Genomic DNA, 24,373 nt, shown 5'->3' with positions numbered 1-24,373 from the left:
AAGAAACATTTTAAGATTCGTTTTATGAGAAAATATTTGAGAATATATGTATTTTTAGATAGAATAGATAGACGAGAAGGCATTTTCTAAAGGAGGCGTAATATGCTGCGTATATTTTAAGAAATACGTTCTTCATTTTTTTTCTTTCACGTTAAAATTAAAAAATTGTTAAATATTCTTTGCAAAGAAGAAAAAGTAGCAGAATGAGAAAAAGACTCGGCAGTTGCGGAATCATTGCGCCGAAGAGGGTTGGTTCGTAGCGCAGGCGGCTCGAGGGCGAGGGAAACACCAAGAGGGTAGTGAATTAAAGCGGTTCGTCCTCCCTAACGAAGTCAACACGCCAAGCGGACGGATGAGGCCGCCTTGTCGAGCGAAGACTGTCGTAACAAGCGTAATCTTATATAAGACAGGAAGGGGCGGTAGGAAGACGCGAGGGTCAATTGTAGGAAGCGGGATGAGATCGAAAGTGGAGAGAAGGAGAGGGAGAAGGAGAAGAAGGGAAAATAAGGAGAAGCAAGAAGCGAGAAGAAGAAAAAGAAAAAGAAGAAGAAGAAAAAACGGAGGGGAACGGCGAAGAAACCTCAGACCACAAAGTCGAGTTATGCCTCTTTCCTGTTCGAGAATCGACTTTCGTTTCCATCTACCTGTACTTGATCGGTCTCTCTTTAGCTGCCCTTCTCCGTCTCTTTTCTTTCTCCCTCTGTACTGCCTCCTCTCTCTCTCTCTCTCTCTCTCTCTCTCTCTCTCTTTCTCGCTTAGGTCGCCATTAAAATGATAAAATAATGTTTGCGATGGTAAGTGCCACTAAAGTCTGCCGCTTAACCACCCCCACTGGAGGCTGAACCCTCGTAAAGAAGGCGACCCTCGACTTTGTACCACCTTGTCGAACCACTTCGCTCACGCTCGTTCGCCTCGGTGCTAATTTACGAACGCCGTACTCGACACGGCGACGAGTAATCGATTTACGGGCCCTAAGAAGGAAAGTAGCAGGGTCATAAGGTGGATAGATCGAGGTAAAGGCAGAGGGGGACGGCACAGCGCGGGCGAGACGGCGAGATGGTGGTAACTGGTAACCCCCTCCGATCGAAGAATTCGCGCGGAGAACAGTTTCCGAACAGTACCAAAATGGATTAAGTATTGACGCGGATAATATCGTAATTATTCGCTCGCTCGTTTACCACATCTTTAGGGTATCAGCATTGTTATTAATAGCCATTGGCGATGCTGGAAACGGTAGCTCCCAAACACGATGCTCCAATGTTACGTCGCATGGGAGAGAGAGTTAAATTACGGGGCGTTTGCATTATTGGAGATTAAATGAGCCGAATAATTGTATTGTTTACCTCAATACGCGAAAGGGAGTGAGAATGCATTACGGAGAAAGTTGCATGAAAATAGCTTTCCTAGATAAGCTCTGTGTTTTTCGGGGCAGTTTCTCTTATAAATCCGCTATTTCTACTTCTATCTCCCTACAAATTCTTAAATCTTCTTAAATTGTTTCTGTATATATTTGTACAATTTTATTTTATTTTGCTTTTTCAGAGAGAGAGAAAGAGAGAGAGAGAGAGAGAGAGAGAGAAGCAAAGAACATATATCAAACCGAATTATGGATTGTCACGTTGGCGCGATATCCATTCAATTCAATATCGCGCATTCGGGAACGTATCGAGAATATGCGCATATTTTCCTACACACTTGGACTTATTAATAAACATTACGCGAAAATCGGTATATCATGAGTAATTCCATGTGCGATTTTTATCGCTGTATAAACAAAAGGTATAAACTCCAACAAATCCGCACCGTACAAAATCGGATAATAACACGATGTTATTCGCGTTAAGTTTCCCCTAACTACACATATTTACGGTTCGGCAATTTGTGATAACAAACATAGTTTATTATTATAGAAATATATATACTGAAATATGTTAATGGGAAACGTCGCACGTCGCCGTCGACCCGCGTCAAAGTATCATTCAGAAATGAAAGATTAACTTACAATCGATGCAATTACGCACCTTCGAGCCCCCGTTAACCAAAAACATGTCACGTCGAATCGCTTCTCGATCATATTTCTTGACAAGGCAACAGCGTTAAACGATTAAGCTCAGAGCACAGAGTGGGCCAGATTCTGCGAAAATCCTTGATATTCCCCAACCCTCCGTGCCAACCCGTGCCAAATCCCTTCATCCCCTTTCTCTCCACCTTATATAGTCAAAGACGACTTCGCTCCGTAAGATAGAATGAAAGGGGCTTTGACGCTCCGATTAGCGCGGACATATCGGAACACTTTTCAGCACTTTAGCGTGGAACAACGCACAGATTTCATTTTATCTGCTCCCGTCCTTTTCAGTCTTCTACATTTCCATATTCCATGTCCTTGGCCCGTTTCTTCGCTCTTCTCCATTTTTTTCTTTTTTACCTAATTGTCCCATTCTATATTAATTTTTTTAATTGCTTCTTCTTCTTCTGCAATTTTTTACTAAGAAATTTCCAAATTATGGGTCGCATTGGTGGATCGAAGCCCGTTGACCCGTTAGTAGATCGATCGCAAGCCAATTTTTCATGGGTTGCAAAAAATTTTTCAGCAAGAGTAAAAATTCTAATCAAATTTCGAAATAAACTATTAATAAGTACTAAATTCCTCGTGAATTAAATGCTTCGCATCGAAACGTCAAAATTGCTATCAATAGAAATAGATTTATAAAACTATATTTAATAAAAAAAAATAAGAGAAACAAAGTAATATAAACAAATAATCAATTAACTTCCTCCACCGTGCTTCAAATCCATTAAAACTAGATGAGTCGCGATCCATACAAGTTTGGAAAATTCAGTTTTATTTTATATCGTGTATTTATTCTTTCCTTTTCTGTTTTGCCTCTCTCTCTCTTTCTCTCTCTCCCTTTGTTTTTATTCTCGTGTTTTAATTTTTTTCTCCCTTGTATTTCTTTGTTCGCTTTTCTTTCACGAGATTCTTTCTTATATAAACTCTTCCACATTCCTCGCTCAAGAGTTGTTTTTTCGTTCCTCCTGATTTCGTTTTCCTTTCTTATCCTTACGCTTCCGTTTAACTTTAATTTTATTTGTTTCTTTTTTTTTCAATGTTTTAATATGTTTCATTGCGCTATTCTTTATATTGATCTTTATATTGATTTTTATATTACACGTACGTTCAGCTCGATCTTTCTTTTTTTTACTCTGATAAAAAATTTCTCTCTCTCTCTCTCTCTCTCTCTCTCTCTCTTTCTCCCCCCCCTTTTTTTTACTTAGTCTTTTCTCTCGCCATCTTCATTTCTCATTTTGTTCTCTGCGCTGACTTTTTTTTCTTTCATTACTTTCGTTCCTCCTTTTCTCGCATTTCTCGTACTGATTCTTTAACTGCTATATCGCTAAACTCACCTCGCTCAGCTGCTTGCTCGGCGAGAGTGTCTATTTTGAAAGGGTAGTAATTACCCCGGCTACGATTCTGAGCCTCCACTGTCCTCTGGAGCGACGGGGCCAGGGTGCAATCCCTAAGAGCGACGCAGAAGAGATATCCGGACGGTGGTAGTGGAAACGTTTGCGCGTAGCAAGGATAGAAAGTGATAAAGAGAGGCGGGGGCTGGATACGGAGCTCATTAAACCGGGAATGCTGATTGCATTAGCCTTGTGGGCCAAGTCATTTCATCCCCTTCGGTCGCTAACGATCGTGCGCGTTTCCGCTAGCTTCGTCCGCGTGCGTATGTGCCATGCGCGTTCGCTCGTATGCGAGTGAAAGTTAACTTTTCCTCCCTTTTCGCAATCGCGAAAAACGTGCCGCGATCTCCCACGTATCTAGACTCTATTCTTAATTAAAGACTAAGTATTCAATTAAGAACTTCTCTTCATCGTCAAATCTCGTTGCGTTTGCGATCCTAACTACACACGCGAGATGTGAAACCGGTTATTTTGACTATCACGCGTCTTATTCTCGATGTAACGTCTGCATCTTTATAAGTATTTAATATTTAAAGAAAAAGAAAAATGAGAAAGAGTAGTGTTATACAGAATACACATTACTCTCAATGTATAATATCTGCACTTATCGTTAGATTAATTTAACGACAACTTTTTAATTATTTTTCTGATATTACAATTTTTTTCATCATATAACTATAAATAAATGTAGAACGCATCTATTTTTGAAAATATTTCAATCTCTATTAATTTATACATATCAAATATTTACATTTTTCCTTTTAAAAAAATAGCTAGAAAATACTCTTATTTTGTTTATTAATTTTGCGTCAATTTGGAATCGTTGTAAAACAAGGTTCGTTATAAGAAAATATTTTATTGGTTTTATGGACAAATAATTGCGCTAAAATAACATGACGTGATATTTTATTAACTTTACTTAATATGTGAATTGAATATATTAAATCAAGTAATGACCTATTCATAGCTGTGCTCATTAATAAATGCGCTCAATATCCGCCATAAATCGATAACGGTATAAAAAGCTTTCCGATGTAAAAGACTTGAGTGTCAATTTGGATGTAATAAATATACCACTCGTGATTGGTCATAAGCCAGTTGATTATTAGTACGGAAAGGAACGAAATCCGAAATATATACAATTGATCCCTTCTCACCGCGTTCACAAACCCTGTCCAAGTGCGATCTGTCGTTTTGCCGGTCATTAAAAAGCTTTCAACCGGCGAACCGTGCCTCATTCCACATGTCGACGCGTAGCCACGTCTATAGAAAAATGTTTCGCCACCGACCGCGGGAGTTTCCGGCGCGGCGCGGCACGGCACAGCGTGGCAGCAAAAAAAAGAAGGGGGTTAGAGAGGGTGAAAAGGACGCGAAGAATGGCGCGCGCTGCAGCGTCCCGCCGCCGATCGAAAACCACGCGCTGCGTCGCGTGTTTTTTTTACATACGATCGGCATTCGCGCGACGCGCTCATTGTCGCTTCCTGCATTCCAAAGATTTCCTGCTCGTTTTTTCTTTTTTTTTTTTTTTAATTCTATACAGGCCTGTTAAAAGGCAGATCGATATTTTTGCGCGTCCGGCTAACTCGCGGCCGTAATCCAAAGCTCGTTTATTCGACGAGAATTTCTACCAATGCTTACTAATTGGATCGTTAAACCTCCTGCACACGTGCACTTCGTAAAGTTAAGGTGTTCCTTAAGAGATGATTGCGTCTATACTTAAAAGTTTAAAATTTGATGTGTTATTTTATAAAAATTTTTAAATTACATCGTAATCAATGTATTCATTTTCCTGGTGTTTATACATATAAACGCATGCATTTATTATTAATAGTTGTTATTATTAATAGTTGCCATGTAATAACTGTATGTTTTACAGCGATAACAATATGTGTAAATTTCATTAGTATCCTTGATAAACGCAAGAAACTTGAATACAATGTCAGTTTCTGTAATGTTACAATTTTACGCAACAAAGTTTCGTCCTAATCTGAATAAGACGGACAAAAAGATTCCGGTTATATATATATATATATATACACACATACACATTTCTCACGTTCTACAGAAACATCATGAATACGTATGATGCCACGAGTGGTAAGAAAATAATGGGATTCAAAGGCGCAAATATGTCATGTTAAAATGCGCGGCAAGGTGTCCGCGGGTAGTGACGTCATGCATGCGAGATCTATTTTATGTACGAATCGAGTCCGAAAGTACAATCGTATGCGCTGAAAATAGAATGTCCTCGCGAAAATGGCCTACAATCATTGATTCGATCGGACGGATTATCGTCGGACTGCAGCAAATGGCGTGATAACGATTCGCCGTCGAATCAATAAAAAAAATGATGCTCCAATGCTTTATTTTTCGAGAAATCTCTCTCTCTCTCTCTCTCTCTCTCTCTTTCTCTCTGTCATTCTCTCCTCCTAGTTCACTTCGTGCCGTTCACTCGCAAACTGCACCGCATACGTCAATGTGTGTGCGCCACGGTGTCATGTAGCTGCCATCGCGCTAGTATTTTTTTATTCTTCTTTTTTTACGTAAAATCCGCAAAGCGGCGTATTTGCCTGTAAAATTACTTTACCTGCTGGGCACGGCCGAAAAAAAAAATCGGCTTTCGACGACCTCCGCGCATTGTTCGAGGAAATCGAGAGAAATTCGCACTGCGCGCCCAAATAAAATATCGCTTCTTTATCTTCTAACGCTGTTCCACTACTGAGTTATATCTGGAGAGTACACCCCGGCGCCTCGAAGAAGTTCGCCAACGATAAGGCAGTGGAAATGTGGGATTAGGTAAGAGAACGTCGATAAACTTCGGTTCGACTCGTTACTCGACAGTGCCGCCGGGCAGTAGTTTATATTGAGACATTATGCCAATAAATTTAGAATAATACTATCATCTCTCTCTATCGTCGGATATGCTTTTTAAGACTGAAAATATATTCGCCTAATTATCTCTCATATTTAATTAATGATGCAATCAATTAATAAATTTATAATATATTATATTGTTTATAATGCATCATTTTATTCATTTTATACCTTTATATCTTTTTCAAGAAATTCGAGCCAATAGATATACTTTCGTTGGCAAGATATGTTTCAAGGTACTCGTATGTGTGACATTTATCAAATTTCTTTAGTTTCGTGAATGAAATACGAATCGTCATGTACGAGTATATTCGGAAAAGCGATGAGAATATCGAAAGGGGAAAAAAGTTACGGCGGTGTGCGATAGAATTGGACATAGAATTCAAACGACTGCGAAATCAATCAGAGTTCCTGATTGTTACTGCGTGATGTTGATACGTCACGTGTCGTGAGCACAGTGATTTTGAGAAGGTGGTTACTCAGCAAAAAGAGAAGTATCGGTAGAGAGATTCGGATTGATTCGTTGGTTTTCGATCGAGATAGAGCAGGCGAGTACGCGTGTAATGTGTTTTGTCCGATACGTTTGACGTGAGAACGCAGAAACGGAAGGACGAAACGATCATTTTATTGACCTAGATTAGTTATCTATCTCGCAACTCTTTTCGAACAAAGTTTTTATAATATTGCCATTGACATTATTACCACTTTGAACGGAGCAACGGATTGGAATGCACAGCGGAATCAGTACAGCAAAAATATTTGGTAATTCTCATTGAAAATCTCTAAACTGATCTTATATTTACTTCAAGATTTTATAATATTATAATGCGATAAAGAAGAAAATAATCAAAATTTATAAAGAAGGAAGCAGAAAAATGGAGCAGACGCGATAAATTACAGTGACAGTGTTACCATCGATGCTAAACACATAATTTTTCAGATTTCACTACGTTCACTATTTTTATATATGATCTGGGTCCATCTTTCGCAGATCTTTCTTGCATATTCTCAAAACACTTGAGGTTATTCTATAAATTATATCTCCAGGATTTTTTAGGTGCTTAGGTGATTTTTTAAATCAATAATGCTTTTATTTTCATCTGTCTCATTCTATTCTCTACTCCGCTTTTCTTCTTTTTACTTCCTTCTATTCCATAGCTCCTGATTGGACAGAAATTGTACAGGCGGTTTCTGTCTGTACAGCGAAGAAAATTTATCGAATCTCAGCAAGAGTAGGATAAAAAGACGCGTATCGTGTTTTCCTTCTGTACCGATGCGAGAGAACCTCATTGTTGGAGCTGATTTCTGATTTACGATCGCAGCAAATGTGCAACACAAACGAACGTAAAATATTTGAGTTGTGCAGATAGAAAGAGAGACAGACAGGCAATGAGGGGGGGGGGGGGAGGAGGAAAGGAAAATGTAGTTTAAAATATTGAGCAACTTTAGATAAAATGTAGGTTAGATTTCTTACATAATTTATAACGTAGTAAAAATAAGATAATACATATTATTATTTAATCAAACAGACTATTTGTACATCATGAAACTATCAATATTGAATTATATAAAAAATGACACAATAGATATAAATTAATAATTCAATGAATAAATGCAAACTATAATGTATTTTAAAGAAAAGTTTTTTTAATAAAGGATTTTTTGTAACTAATTCTTTTCCATAAAAAATATCACATTAATAATTTTCGGATTGTAAGCACGTAATTTTTAATATATTCAATTATTAACTTTAACATAATTTTTTATTTCAGCTTAATGCTCGTACAATTTATGTTAAAAATTGACGAGTCGTTATAAATCGCAATTTTTCTTGAAAAAGTCGATTTTAAATAGCAAATAAAGAATCTATTATTCACAGGATATTCTGTCTTTTTGAGGTATTCATATTATAATTAAAGCCCGGATGAGGGTTGTAACGCTTTGTCATTTATGCTGAGCGTCACTGAACGCTAAACGAGTAAGACTATACGCAGCAGCGGTTAATGCCCAAAGCATTTCCCTACTCTGTACTACGATTGTTTTACTCCTCATCACTAACTCTCAACGTTCAGTGATGCTCAGCATGAACGGCACGTTGCTTTGCAGCCCTCATCCGGGCTCTAATTACAAATTACCATTATTTTTTATTTCAAAGAATTGCAAAATTATGATTAGTCATCGATACTTATCGATTATATCGATGCCTACATTTTTAGAATAAAGAGTTTAATGAAAAAGTTTTAGAATCTTCTGACAACGTAACGTTCGTAAGCCTTTACGCTGTAAAGTCTTATGCAGTACTTGAGAAAATTATGTTATTGATGGACTGACTTAACAGTCGTATAAAGATGCCACACAATACTAAATCGCTTGTGGACGACTTTTGTGCTTTGTGAATTGAGAAGTGCAGGAAAAAGCTATAAAGGAAAGAGTTGTTTGATAATGTAGGTCACGAACTCGGTTTATACCGAATGCGTTCTGATTTTAGTCCTATTGAAAGTACCACCAGACCTACAAAGTGTTGCATACTACAATTTTTTACCAATATTCAGTAGAGACGTAGTCAGCGCGCAACATGCACATATTTCCATGGAAACTCGTCGTCGTTTTGTAAAAAGCCGCGACGAAATAGAAGTATAATCGTCAACTTCGACCCGATACTCTATTATGTATCCAATCAACTAATCCCAACTTCAGGTTTATTTCATTGGGAGATGATTATCGAGTCCATGGTATTTTATAGATTTTGTGCAGCAAACGAATACTCGGGCAGAAAATCAATATTTAACCTCTGGATTCGTTCACTTTATTCGTTGGATAAGGACTCGCTCACATTCCGCACACTCTTTACATAATAAACGATATGAGCATTGATGTTTGATTTATCATTTTAATTTTTTTTTTTACTCGCGGTACTCAGTATAATTTTAACTATTCTTAAAAATTCGAAAAAACCGAGTTGTCAGAATAGATATCAATGTCACACTAACTTTTCAAACTTATTTCAAGTAAAATATCAATCTTTCTTTCAAGATGCTTTTTATATTGAGAGATCGAAAGGTTTCAATTCCATATATATTTTGTACTTTTGTATCCGCTTTTTGTAGTGTTCACGTGAGAAACCGAGCAAATATTTTATGAACGTGGAAACGCGAAATAAAAATTATGAGGATTCACGAAGATATTGTTTTCAGAAGTACGGCTCTCTATTTTTTACGAGCACGTCTTACCATTTGTTTTTGCAAAAAATTAAAATTCTTTTCAACGAAAGACAGTTTGAATATTACTCAGATGTGGAATCATTAATGATGAAGAGTAAATATGCGAATTTGTACGCTATTCATTATTAAAGGTCATAAATGTTCAATAAAAGGCATATAATTTTGATCGTAGTTTATTTGCTACGGTCTGTCTTACACTGTAATTAACTGCTATTGTACGCGTTAATGATATACGTGTATATCATTTGTCATGTTTGTAGTTTAATATTTATCACATTAATTAGTCAAAATTATCATACTAATTAGTCAAAATTAAGAGGTAGTAGAATTTAATGAAATATGAAACGTGATCGATGGTTTTAAATGTTGATTTTGAGGAACGAACGAATATAAAATAATCTCAAAATCGCTATGAAAGCATTGTCGCAAAAATATCGCAAACATTCAATTTTTCATTGTTATGTTAATTATTCACTCGAAACGTTTTTTAATTTAAAAATAATTCAAAATCGATTCTTATTCAATCGGGATAATACTTAACAATGGAAATAAATGTATAAATGCTAAAGTGCAAAATACATTTCGCATGAATACGAATGTTAAGAAAAACTATATGCATAACAGCAGATTGAACAACGCTGTATTCGATAAATTTTCCGAGGCTGCCAAATCTGCAGAAAGATTCATGTATTCGCCATGTAATCATTACCAACATCCCTGTAAATATTCATATCGCGTTTCATAACCGCAAGCGTAGATATATATAGTATATATCATATCCGGTATGTGGATCGCGGAACGAATATGACCGAGACGTATGAGAGCCATTAGACACAGGAACGAGTGCTGTTTATCCGCTATTTAATGGTTTCTTTGTATGCTATTTGGCTGTGCTGGTCACGTATAAAATGCATGGGTGCAGGATAATAAGATGAAGGGTGTGAGATCACGATATCACGCGAAGTGGGTCAAGCTTTGAAAAGAAAACGGATGATGTTCCATTCAAAAATTAAATGAATGTAGTGTGTTGCTTAAATTCCTTTCAGTGTCCAGCAACATATTTACGTATAAATGTTATATAGGAAACGATAATAAAACGTAATAATTAGAAAAAAGTTAAAAAAAAACTGTTGTATATAATAATGTGAAATATGTAAAAAAAAAAATCGAAAAAGAAAGAAACACTTATCGCGAATTAAAAGTATTACTTGTACTATCTGTTCCTGAATAAATCAGAATCTGTATAAAGACTCTTAAAGTATGTAAATGTGTTTTCTCGGTAAAGTACTAGGGCAAAAGGCGGGAATGTTGACGCAGAAGACGAAAACCGGGATCGCCTTGAAACACTTTTATCTCGCGTTCGAGCGTAAAACGCGCGAGATCATGATTTACTGAATCAATGAAAGAAACTTGGAAAATGACAGATAGTAATTTCTCGTTAGAAAGAAATGGCGCGATTACTCGATACGTCGTGCGTGTAAATTCGCACGTGTCAGTCTATATATGCATTTTTGTGTACCTTCCTGATGGATATTGGAAAAGTTGCGCGCGACATCCTGTAGCTCAAATCACCCCCGATGGAAGGAAATGTCTGCTCGACTGCGCCTCTTTCGCGTCTCGCAACAGTTATCCCGTAACTTTCGTTCTTCCTGTAGCTGTTTTCGTGTGTCTTTCTCTTTCTCTCGCTCTTTCATAACAACAACGGTGTAGACGCAACTTTGGGACACGCCTGCTCCACTCGCTCGTGAAAACAACATCGACAAATATTTTGATTTACAGCCGTGGTCCGAGTGTTCATCATCCCGCACGTATATTAGCGAGATGTGAGAGAGCTCGACTTGGATAAAGACGCTCGTCGAGGATCGACGCTCTCGTTCGGATCCAATCGAATTTAATTTAGATAACTGCAAGTTTAGATAACTGCAAAATTCGCAATTTTACTACTAGTGTGTACGTATCGGCGTTTTGACCAGTCCTTATTTTAATCAATGTTAGTATCGTGCAATTCGCTCTGAAATCGCCGTCGAGTCCGCGCATAGATAAAGTTATTCGCAGTTCACGATAAATCGTCCACTATCCTCCGGCAGCGATCGCGATGTATTAATCCGCATACATCCCCGATCGATGTCTGGACACGGGGAGCGACATACTCGGCTAGGTATTCAGGTTTCCCAGATATCTCGCCATTCGTGTAAATTCATCGTCCATTCGGACACCGACCAAACGAGATCTTCGGCATGTAGTATACACACGTATCATCTGGCACACACGTCCTCTCCCCCCCCTCTCTCTCTCTCTCTCTCATACTGTTGTGTTGGATATTGGTAAAGTTGTACGCGACATCCCTGCAACTCGAACAGCCCACGTTCTCTATAGCGATGCCCGAATTCTCTCCATTCGGATACCGTTGCCCTCTTCCTTCTTTATCCCGATTCTATCCTCTCACCGCGCGCGTCCTTTTCCGCTCCTTTGACTGCTACTCTTTCTTTGGTAGTCTCGATGCGGTTCCAACTTTCTTCCTCTCCCCCTCCCCCCCCCCAAAAAAGAACGAGAAACGTCGTTCCGATAAAAATTCTATCTCTAATCGTACTTTTGCTACAGAAACCATGCTAATAAAATTTATTGAACAGTAACGGCTTCAATTTTCAATTGTTTATAAAATACGAGAATTATTCATATAATTTTATTTAATTGTTTGTTTATGCTTCGCGATTATTATACAATTTAGTTCCCTTCAATTTTCAATAATTTTTCATTAATTTATGTAATTTTTTATCATCCATAATTACAGAAAAAATTCTTAATGCAGTTTTATCAGTAATCTCACAATAGATAAATCGATACTGTATAAGAATATTAAACCTATTGTTATAAAATTTGCAGATATCGCTTATCATTTCCATATAATATATCAAATAAAATATAAAGGCAATGTTGGAAAATTGCATGCCTATATGTGTGGCTATATGCAAGCATGTCGCTGTTAATACCAATCGATTTGTTGTGACCAAAAAAACAAGTAACGTCCGACAGGTCAACGCCGAGTGGATATATACGAGCCAGTAATTTTTTAATTGCATTTCCATCGGACATTTTTATGGTTGGCTATTTTGGTGGCAGCGTAGGCTCATCCGGTTGCACCCTCCTCTTTTTTTTACGCGCTGAATGCGACGATTTAGCATCCATCCTTATAAATTCATTTTCACAGCGTGTTGTGCGAAATGAAATAAATCCATATTGGATTCTCCATTATAGACAAAGAAACACGATAAATGTAATTGTATGTTTCATCGTTATATAATAATACTATGATAATGATAATTGTAGATCGTTACACACGTAAATTCATAATTTTTTACATACGCATCTTTATGTTGTTTACTTTTTTCTATATTTTACGCGTCGATAACGATAATATTTTCGTTTGGTATCGATGGAAATCGATTTCTTTTTTTTTATCGACAGAAATTATTTTTTCTTACCTACCAGAGTACAACAGAGGCAACTCTCCTCGAGAGACGTGTCTTTTCGTTGCACTCACAATATTATCGCGGCTCCAATAATTTCCACTAGCATGATACCTACTGCTTCTACTATCCTAACACGATGGTAAAAGTTTTCCATTTGACGTTATTGTGGTTCAGTGGTACATACTGCACGCCAAACTGGTATCCGTATGTGGCAATATGTTCGATAGCGACCATCAGGCACCGTAAGTTGGTCTCTTTCGTTTTCGTCCTTGTAACACCCCGATGGACGGTGGAACCTCCCTCTCTCTTTCCTGCAATTCGCTACGGCCTAATAGCTGTCTAGGATCGGCACAGCCTTTTATTACTTCGACACTGTAGTATAGCTTGGTTTTCCTCGACATTCTACGTCGCGAAAATGGCAGCGACGATGTCTGACGCGCGCGATGGTGTGCGAGCGAAAGAAAGTGGAAAAAGTCAAAGAGAATGAGCGGTACGGAGTTGGAGGAACGCGCAAGTGTGAAAAGAGAGAGAGAGAGAGAGAGAGAGAGAGAGAATAAGCGGAAGAAAGAGACAAAAGAGAACGGATAGAGGGACAAGCGAGAGAGAATTAGAGGTGGCGGAAAAGTGGAGGAAAAAGGAGAGACAAAGGGACGGAGAAGGACAGGGGGTCGAATTCCCAGTAGATCACTGTCACGCCGCGAGAAGCCAATATAAATACCTCAACGCCTCGCCCGGTTTGCCGCTCGCATTGCTATACGGCTGCCCCGCTGTAACTTGTCTGTCCCGTTTGTTTTCCCACGCGCAGTCAAGAGAGGGATGAGATGAGCTGACGAGGGGAAATGGCAACGCGCGACGCTCGCGAAAAGAAAGGGATCATAGACGACACGGCTGCTTGGATTATTCCGCGCACACCAGGGGCATCTCTCCTTCTTATTTCGAGAACTGATCTCAACTCGATTGAGTGCTTTACAATGACGAGAGACAAAAAAGAAAGGTTGAAAAATATATCTTGCGCAAAATCTATATCTTCTCATGACTGAATTATGTAACGCTTCCCGTACGTACACCTTATAAAAACATAAGCCCTAGTGACGTTTGAAAAAACGAAATTAGCACAGGTTGAAATATTTTCTATTTTAATATCTCTAAGAAATTGACCTCCTTGCAAAGTAGACACAGACGTACCTCGCTATTTGTATCGCGATATCGCCTTCTCGAAAATCGAAACAGATTGCGCGCGATAAGAGAATCTGAATTATTCCACGTGCATACGCGCCTATCCTTTTTGGTATCCTACCCTTCTCGAGGGGTCAACCCTATGCCATCCTCCTCAGACACTCGTTTTTCATCTGTCTCAGAGGACAGAGCTCTTGACGGCACAGGGAATTGGCGTCCTTCCTAGGAAGAGGTTCGTGGCTTCTGTCCTAGGAAGACGCCAGAGGGAATATCTCGTCACGTACGTCCGACAACTCGCGGGCGGAATTAAGGAAAACTTTTGTTCGAAAGTTTGTTTTTTGCGCAGTGCCGTGGCTCGACTGTAAGAGCATCGTCGATCGTGGAAAAGTTAAGGTTGCCGTTGGAGCTTCTTTTCTTTTTTTTTCCTGTTTTTTTGTGTTATTTTTTAATATTTTTCTTTTTTTGTTATTATAGCGCTCTCAGATCTCGGATAAATCGCAGTTCTTTCTCGATATTTCAATGATTTTTCTTCCTACTTGTTAGTTTATTATCGTACAAGCGCAAATTGCTACGCTCGCGAAATGAACTAGTTATCCCTATGCGCCACTACACGCGGGCGTGACTCCGTAACCGAAGGCAAAACAGTCGAAAAGACACGTACGGTGGTGTAAAATTAGTGTCGAGACGTATTGTAAAGCTCGGTAAGTGAAAACTTAATTGGACAAAATACAGACAGATTTGTGCAAGCAGGTTAGGGCACTCGTACCGAGAGATTCATTCATTATAGCTGCTTCCATTTAATTAACCAGAGATAAAATCGTTATTAAGATTAGCTTCGTCAAGAGTATTTAAACGTAGAGTATTGTAGAGAAATCATAGTACCGAAGCTGACGAAATTACGAGTTATTTCTTATCGCGCTGCTTTTCTCTTTCGGAATGTGCTGAAATTAGTTGTAAACATTTTCCACACCGAGCGCGAGCAATCGCGAGATTAAGAGCGGAACAATTCAGCTTTGCTACAAACGGTATGCCGACTGTAATATTTACCGCCGAGTTATGGAGTTCTTAAACTTCGTTATTAGTTCTCTATGTACGGATGAACGGAAGTTTCGTTTATCTCTTCTCAGTTGTTCCGGCCGCGGAAATTTATCCCGATGCATTGCGTTTGACTTTATGTTCATTCTTTGCAAGAATCTTAAATAATCGCGTTTCGAGTTTTTCTTTCTTTCGATGTCTTTCTATAATCGCGTATTACTCCGATATTCTTTGTAAAAATGATCATTTCATAAAATGTAAAATTGAAAATGAAACAAAATAGGCTGTAAAAACAAAGTTACTTATTATTTTATTATAAACTTCGAGGAATATTATCATATTTCAGATATTTATTAAAAGTCTGAGAATATTAAAAATCCTTTTAAAATTTTATACAGACATAATTAATGTAATTTCCTTTTCTTTATAAATACGTAAAATTAATATAAAATTATATACTTCAAAGATAGATTTTAACTACTAAATCGTAATTAATTTTTTAACATTTTAAAGTGATGATAAAAATACAATTTAGTACTTATTCAAACCTGTCTTTAAAATTGTATATTTTATTTTAATGAATTTTGCAATTTATAATAGCATTTATATTTCCTCCGTCTTAATCATAATGCACAAATAAAAGAAAATGAAATTAGCAACGGTATTGCTGCATTCAACGGAACACAATGGAATAATAATGTCTTCTATATATGTATATAAAATTTTTAATGAACAGACAGAGGATTTAATAGATATTAGAATTTATAATTCTAATTTTAACTTTAAAATGTTAATTTATTTAATATAAATTTTAATAAGAATTTTGCTAATGATTATTGGTGGAGCAATTTTTATTTTCAATTGCTCATACACACACACACACACACACACACACACACACACACACACACACACACACACACACCATGTGGGCGGCATTTCTTTTATTATCACGATGATCAGGGAATGATTTTATTGCCTATTTTGTATGCCACGTGAGTACTAGGGTAGTTTAATGAGCCACAGCCCCGCATCTTCCCCGTGTCGACATCACCTTTTCGTCTGTTCGTCTACCGTTCGGTTATAGTCGCCGAATGACCCCGAGTTTCTCTCTCGGCTCTGGTGTGGAGCCTCCTCCACGCTTTCCAGCTGCTTCTCTTTTGCCCTCGTTTTACCCCTCTGTTGCTACCTAACGTCTCCGATTTTGCGCACCCTCCGACATCCTCACAATTACGCGTTGCGCGTGCCTTGACTAGAGAAACGTATACCACAACTAACCTTCACTCTCTTGGCTGATGGGAAGCAACATCGCGGTCTCCCTTTAGTCGCGCCTGTTCCTCTCTCTTTCCCTTGCTTTCTCCGTTACACCGCAATTGTAGCTTTGTACCATAAATATATAGAAAATCTTGGATACACTTTCGTTCTTTTATTTCATAGTTGAATATATTTAATAAACATGAAATTATAAATATAGTATTTTTTTAATTATTTAATTTATTGCAAATAAAATTTAAATATAAAACTAAGATATAGAAGAATAAATTTATCAAATTTTTTGCAAAAGTTTCACTTTTTTTTATACTGATGTGAGTAAAAGTGTTAATTTAAAACAAATAGATAAAATGTTACAATGGATAAATAATTATAATAGATAAACATATTTTTTTGCAATTGTTAAATATGTGTAATAAACAATGAATCAATTGCAGCCTAAAATCGTATCGGATGCAAGTTACTGAACATATATTGAAATAACAATAGCAAATACGTTCCTGTTCATTAAACTGCAAAATTTGGAAGTTGACTTTTAGCTGGTAGAATCATAATTAGTAGTCTGTTCTAAACTCAAGGTACATATAACATTTAAATAGCAAACGCAAATAATATGCTATTAAAATATCAGAATGTATGTGTATGTCAATCTAAAAAATGTATTGATTGACAAATATATTGTAATTAAAGTATGTAAATGATTCATCGCTTACAAAACGTTTGTTTCGCAAATTAAACTTTGTAAGAAATTATATAAAGTAAATCTGTGAAGTATATATATATATACACGAGATCTTACTTTTGTTTGCTTGATATAATGATTTATGTAATGCGTTCCTCCGTCTAATGCTAATAATTAGTATGAGTTAAACTTTGTTGTAGTAAGAAGACGGGGAGTCCACGTCGAGCGAAAGAAGTTTTGTAATCACTTAAAGTGCATTCGCGTGCGGCTTGGGAATTCAAGCTGCTAAGACGCAGATGACAATTTTTCAGCGTCTAGTAGCCTACGTGATGTGTAATATTGCAATTGCTTCGCCTCAGTGGATTAAATCTACACACGTGATTCTTAACAATTTGATGGCAGTAATAAAAAGCATAGCAATTGCATTTTTGGATATTACAATTATTTTTTATTAAAAAATCATGTTAATATATTCACAAATATTAATAAGTTTTCGTATAAACATGTTTCAATTCTAACCCATATAATTTTACATTTATTTAATATCTCGTTTTTAACTACGGGACAAAAAAACAAATAAAATTTAAAATGTTTTAATTTCAAAATTTTTAGCATTGGAGAGTGAGTTTTGAAGAGTGAATGATTCATTTCGCTAAACTTGTTTAAAACATTTAACTTAAACTTTAACGTATTGAAATTGGATATAAGTAAAAAAAGATAAAAACAAACTAATTATTTAATTATCCGTTAAAGATCTAATAAATTCATTATTTGAATTATTAATTGTTTCTAGAAACAAAATTAGAAAATGACTGATATTTTATTATTTTACTACGATAATTTCCACCTATATAACATACTACAGTAATTGCGTTACCATAAATCAGTTGTTATGGGAATTCGTATGAATAATATCTTAGGTGCACGACATACAAGTTCCATATGTAAATTCGAATACTAATATGTGCATAAGCACGCGGTTTAGCATTATTAACTTCGCTGTAGCTTAGATATTCATACGACAGCTTTTATAATCGACAGTTTGAATAGAAATTATGATGTAGTTTCTTTAATAATTAAATAGAATATTATTCGATAATTTGCTCTGTACATGTAAGCTCTATATCGGCGCGCATAATGTCGCCTTTGAACAGTTGTATGCTAAAGCAGTATGAATAACCAATCTAATATCAATATTGGTTGAATTGAGTGGAACTGATCGCGGAACTCTCTAACGTTTCTGATGATTATACGTATATTAATATTATATTTGTAAATTTCTTAAAACTTATGCGATTAATTCTTTGCAACTAAATTTCTCGTAGGATAAGAGATTGAGACTAATCTTAATCGGTAAACAAATTTTTTTTTTTTTTTACATACTTACAGGGCATCTAAGATTTAATAATTTTTGTTTCAAATAGATAAAGCAATCAATAACTTAGCAATTTCATGCTTCATTTAACGTAAATAATTGTAAATTTATTTCATTTTTAATACTAAATTTTTGAATATCAGTGTGAAAAATTTGTCGCCCGTTTGTTTGTTAGCTTTTACGAATACGTTATATAAGTTTCAATCACAATTTATCGATTTGCAGTATCCGACTGCACGAATAAAGACAATTCCTTTCCATATCGTAAATCATGATGTGACTACAAATATTCTGCTTTTTTATTTGATTTTACTACCAAATGTGAGAAAATGCACTTTGGAGACGGCACAGCCGGCGAATACATATCATTCTCTCGGAGCGCGTATTTTTAGCGTACCGTAGAAGTCATAGACCAGAGATCATAGTGGGAATCCCGATGGCACACCATAATGTATCATACCGATGATCCGATCGTGAGTTACGGAGTTTCGAAGTACAAGAGTGGATTTACGATGGTGCGTGAAAGTTAGCCGCTGATCTTGCTCCAAGTGGCGGAATTCACTCTTGCACTTCGGAATCCCATAACTTACGAATGGAGACGTCAGGACGTTATAGAATAACGCAACGATTCTACTCGTTTCTATCGTCGATCCGCAACGTTTGTATCTCCGTACATGGACAACTGGTCGCATGCGCATTGTATAATAAAAATATTTTCGTACACCTCGCTTAACTTTCTTTTTTCAAATTAGATTTCTGTGTGTACATTTCGGAACACTATAGAATCTATACAATAAATTTTTTATTCAATTCTTATCGTCTTATCTCATCGTTAATTTTATTTTTACCTAACAGATTCTCCTTCAACGTTTTTATATATTTACCACGATATAGCATTTACGAGGATATTAATGTTGCAATAGTACCAAATTTGTTTTTACGAAAGAGTTTATTTTTCACGTTCGATATATTTTAATGTCTTAGACTCGTATTTTTTTTTTATTGTTATTTTAAACTTGTCTTTTAAAAATTGATTGAGCGAAAACGAACCATGTAACATGTACGTGTTTATTTTCTGTAACTAATTGCGTTTATGAAATACTTACATTTTAATTCAAAAACATTTTTACTATATATGTAGGCATTGTATTTAATCCTGAATGCCCACGCTATCGAATGATATATTAGTATTAATATCAATGGCATAGCTAGATGGACATAGCTTAACATTCAGAAACAAAACTTACTAAAGTGGATTAAAATGGGTGAAGGGAATATATGAAAATTGTTCATAAAATTTATCATTTTGGAGTTTATGACCATTCTAGAGTTAACATTTATAAAAATTGTTCTTAAACTTTCGTTTAGAATCGATAACTTTTGTCACATTTCTTTATATTTGAATTAATATACCATCATTTTCACTTTTCCGTAAATATTTTTTTACATTAAAATATAACATTAATATCAAATTTCCTTTAAAAATATTGATATATTAATATTTTAACAAAAAATTCCATTTAGAAAATAGACTCATTAAATTTGGTAATAACTTAAAGTTTATACCAAAAATTACGTAATCTCTTAAATTTTACATACACAAAACGCAACATTTACACTGTAAAATATACTTTCCATTGTAATTATAAATATTGAATACTAAATGTAAATATATTATCTGCAACTGTAATTGATTTATGGTCAATTAATATGGCACCACTTGAAATAAATATACTGAATAACAACAATAACATGATAAAAGTATCCGGTTATAAATCAACAGATTAATTAAAAGTTAATAAACTAAAAAGCTTCAATTAATTGTAACATTCAAAGTTCAGCATCTTAATAAATAATGTTCAAAAATGACATAAAATTCCAAAAGAAATAATGCCCACCCGTACACTTAATAATATTGCATGTATTTTTAAACAGATTTTTTATCAATTGTTATACGAATATACAAAGATCTTGTTTTATAACATATAAATATAAAAATGCTGTTATAATTATTTTTAATGCAATCATTTTGTTTATAATAATTATACAGTATGATAAAAATAAATATCAATGGATAGGCTATGAAAGATTAACATAGAAGTTGCACGTAAAAATAAATAAACTCCACAACTATTAACGGTCTTTTGTAAATAATTAATTGGAATATTTAAAGCGACTAATATTTCTAGCCGTTCTTGTATTTGTGCTTGTAAAATACGCAAACTTCAAATTCAATTAAAAAATATTTGGAAAAGAGAAAAGAGATAAAATAAAAACACATTTAAATATAAACTAGTTTTCTGTATGTTTTATAGATGTATTGATTTATTTTATTTAACATTAATGAATATACAAAATATACGTAAATATATTCTTTCAATCTTAATTATTCATAAAACGTGAATATTATAAAGAAAATTAAATAAAAATTTTCTTTTTTAACTATGAGACAGTATATCTTATTTGTCACATTTTTATCTTACTCTCTTCCGTTTTTTTTTATTTCTCCTTAATTATCCGTGTAACGAACTTAATAACTTTAATAACGCATTTGATACTAAAAAAATTAACTGACATTATTATATTGGAAATTATATCTTCATGGTGTTTTCCAGTTTTTAAAAAAAAGTCTTGTTTATATGTTAAAAAATAATATTGTGATACACCCATGAATTTTCTATAAGGCAATTTATAATTAATATGCTCTTATACAGCAAAGTAGCAAATGTAACGTCTAGACCGATTGATAATGAAATATCCATGTTAATTTAACAAATTTAATTTTAATTTTATATTGTGTATTCTTACATAAACAATAATTTGGTTATAAATATTTTAGAATTAAATAAATTGTTCATAGCCCGTCCATTTTAAGATAATGGATCCCTAAAATGTTATTTATTTATAATATAATTATAATCACATGCAATTTTCAATTACATAAATACGATACTTTTATAGATCCATTAGCTTAAATTAAAATAAAAAATAATTCGTTACTCACCGATACGATGCGTAGCAGTGAAATTGTAATACGAATATTAATCTGTAATATACAAATATTCCAAATTATATTTTATACCAAATAATTAAAATATCAAAAATAATTATTGGTTTAATATTTGATTTATCTTTTTAATTGACGTTCAATCAAACAATAATATAATTTTCGAAAATACATGCTGTTTACAAATCATACAAAGGTCTACGAATATTAGATATTGTGTAAACATTTTATATTAAATATTTTGAATATATATATATATATATATATATATATATATATCTTAAATCACATATATATCTTAAATCACAAAAATATTCAAAAATAAAAATAAAAATAAAAATGATTGAGAGCACGGCACATTTTTGATGCGCAAAAATTCTTTGAGTATTTACTTAAAATTATATTAATTCTACAAGGTTGGCATTCGTTGGAAAAATATGTTACATGTGTATTCGTAATGATGGCAAATCGCACACGGAACATGTCGCGCGATCGTCGGACTAAAGAAAAATAAATCATTAATGTGGCAAATAACAAACAATAAAGAGTGAATTACCCTGATGGTTGCTCCGCCGTTGCCCGATGCCTTCCCAGGTCGCTTTCTCCTCTCGCGGCCCTCCATGCAAACTGCCTGGCTGGCTCCTTCCACGAGCACTCACACAACACTCGCGAGTTAATTACGAGCGTACGCGCCGTGATCACCTGAATACAACGATCGCGCGGCATTCCCGGCATTAATTGCAGCCGACACGCGCACTTTACCACACTACGATGGAGGAATAACGCGAAAGAATCACGATTGTGCACGACACCGCGATCCGCTCGACAGACGCGACGTCACGTAAGTTACCGTAATAGACGAATCTCGAATGACCAACGGTGGAAATTCGGGAAGAACGCGGCTAACTTCACGCGCCACGCGCCACCCGCCGGCCGCGCCGCGCCGCGGAGATGCAACGTCGACGTTTACCGCGCTAACCTCTTTTCCCCTCCCGTCCCCCGCGCCCTTTCGCGTACTTCGACGATGATGCACACTCAGATTTTGGACTCTGACTTTCGTTGTTGTCGAGCGTCTCTATTATTCCGCGTTACACGATACGCGAGGGAAAACAAACACGCGCGAGTCGAAATTAATGATAATTATCCATCCGTAATGCCACGCTCGTCCGCTTCCGTCGCGTCGGCAAGTTTCGAACGAATGAGCGTTTTAATAAATTACCGACGCGCAAACATCGAATTTACATTACGCGGTAGACGACTGTTAAAACATAAGGCTAATTACAGCTGTACCTCGCTGATTAAACGCATCGCGACGTCGCGCACCGCTCCGCCTCGTATCCCGTGGGATTTCGTTAACGGACGAGAGAAGTGAGAATAGCGCCAACTTATCGCCAACTAACCCCGATACGACAACGCGAGTCAAGAGACTGACTCATTATCAGACGCGTGCATCGTCCCAGAATTTTGTAAATGAAACTTCTCGCGCATATTTATACTTTTGGCATAAATCCGCAAGACGCATATATTATTTATGTATATTCGATACGTCACGATTACTCCCGATTACTCTCAGATTATTCGACTCAACGATTCACGTATTACGATCGACAAAAGGTACGTTAAAAAAGCATCCTGACACGCTTCGTCAGTACAGTGAGGCAATAACTATTCTTATCATATTAATCCCCACGCTACGATTCCCGTTTGAAACGAACGAATCTTGTAAAATACCTGGCTGCCGATATCTGTACGAGGCTTCGATCGAGTTAGGGTTAGGGTTAGTATCGCAGTCGAGCGTCACCTGCGTCATGTCGCGGCGTCGCCGTCGTCGCCGTCGTCGCGAAAGGTAATGAGCAGCGCTCGCGACCGCTCGCCTCGCTCCCCACCACGGGCCTAGAACGTAGCGCGCTGACCTTGTTTACGTATACAACATCGCGCACCGTGTGTACGCCGCGAAACCCCGACGTCGTGTCAGCCAAGCCACTACGAGATATCATCGCGTTTAATAAAATAGATATACTCCGAATACACGTCGTTCTCGCTCCCCGCTCCCTGCTCCCCGCTCCCCCGCGTCGCAAAGGCAACCGCGACGAACGCGCTGCTATCGCACGACGTTATCTGTGCTTCGCTTCCTGGATTCGTTCACAGCGTCCATCTCTTGTGAGGTAATGACCCTTCTATTCCGCTGGAAGAGTTTGAAACAAAAATAATTATTTTAATTCGATGATGCACTTTGATAAAATATACAATATACATACAGTTTTCTCGAAAAAAAATTAAGGACAAATCTGTCATCACCGTGGATATACAGGGTGTCCTAGACTGAGAGAAAAAAAATTTTTTATGATAAATACATTTCCTTAAAGCCATATATTTTAATGCAAGCATTTGATTGTTCAGTTTAAATAAAAATATTTTTTTTTAAATAAGTAGACATAATACCTTAAGTATATAATTTTGTATTTTTACATTTTTTTAGATTTAAATAATAATTTTATAAATAAGCTACGAATATTATTAAACTTAATTAAATTGTTTTCTTAGATTAAAAAATTTGATTATCTTGAATATAAAAATAGTTTAACAGTAAATATTTTTTAAATTGCAAGAAAAAAATTACTTGATTAAAAATTATTTCTTTATTTTACGTAAATATTTCAATTAAGAAATTTCTTATTTGACTGCAAATAAAAAGCTATTATTTATCTACTAAATAAATAATTGTTTTCTGTTAAGTAAAATTTTTTTGTTACAATATTTTTTTCTCTCAGCGTACAAGTTTAAACTGTATTCCCATCT

At 35.8% G+C, this 24,373-nt stretch overlaps 2 protein-coding genes across 4 annotated transcripts in view; one reads left to right on the top strand and one right to left on the bottom strand.

Moving 5' to 3' along the window:
* Nucleotides 1–24,373, bottom strand: part of LOC105197653 (hemicentin-1) — a 245,057-nt gene that overhangs the window by 120,727 nt on the left and 99,957 nt on the right. For all 3 annotated transcript variants that reach the window (XM_039454418.1, XM_039454417.1, XM_039454419.1), the window contains 2 exons: nt 22,131–23,759; nt 21,572–21,613 (listed from right to left, as the gene is read on the bottom strand). The gene's annotated coding sequence lies outside the window, so the exon portion shown is untranslated. The remainder of the gene's footprint in view (nt 1–21,571; nt 21,614–22,130; nt 23,760–24,373) is intronic.
* The window catches only part of LOC105197888 (neurotrimin), a 168,698-nt gene that overhangs the window by 66,292 nt on the left and 78,033 nt on the right, over nt 1–24,373 (top strand). The window lies entirely within an intron of this gene.

The sequence above is a fragment of the Solenopsis invicta genome, chromosome 10 (genome assembly GCF_016802725.1).
Source record: "Solenopsis invicta isolate M01_SB chromosome 10, UNIL_Sinv_3.0, whole genome shotgun sequence".
NCBI classification, from domain to species: Eukaryota; Metazoa; Arthropoda; class Insecta; order Hymenoptera; family Formicidae; genus Solenopsis; species Solenopsis invicta.
This window is presented reverse-complemented; position numbering and strand designations above follow the sequence as displayed.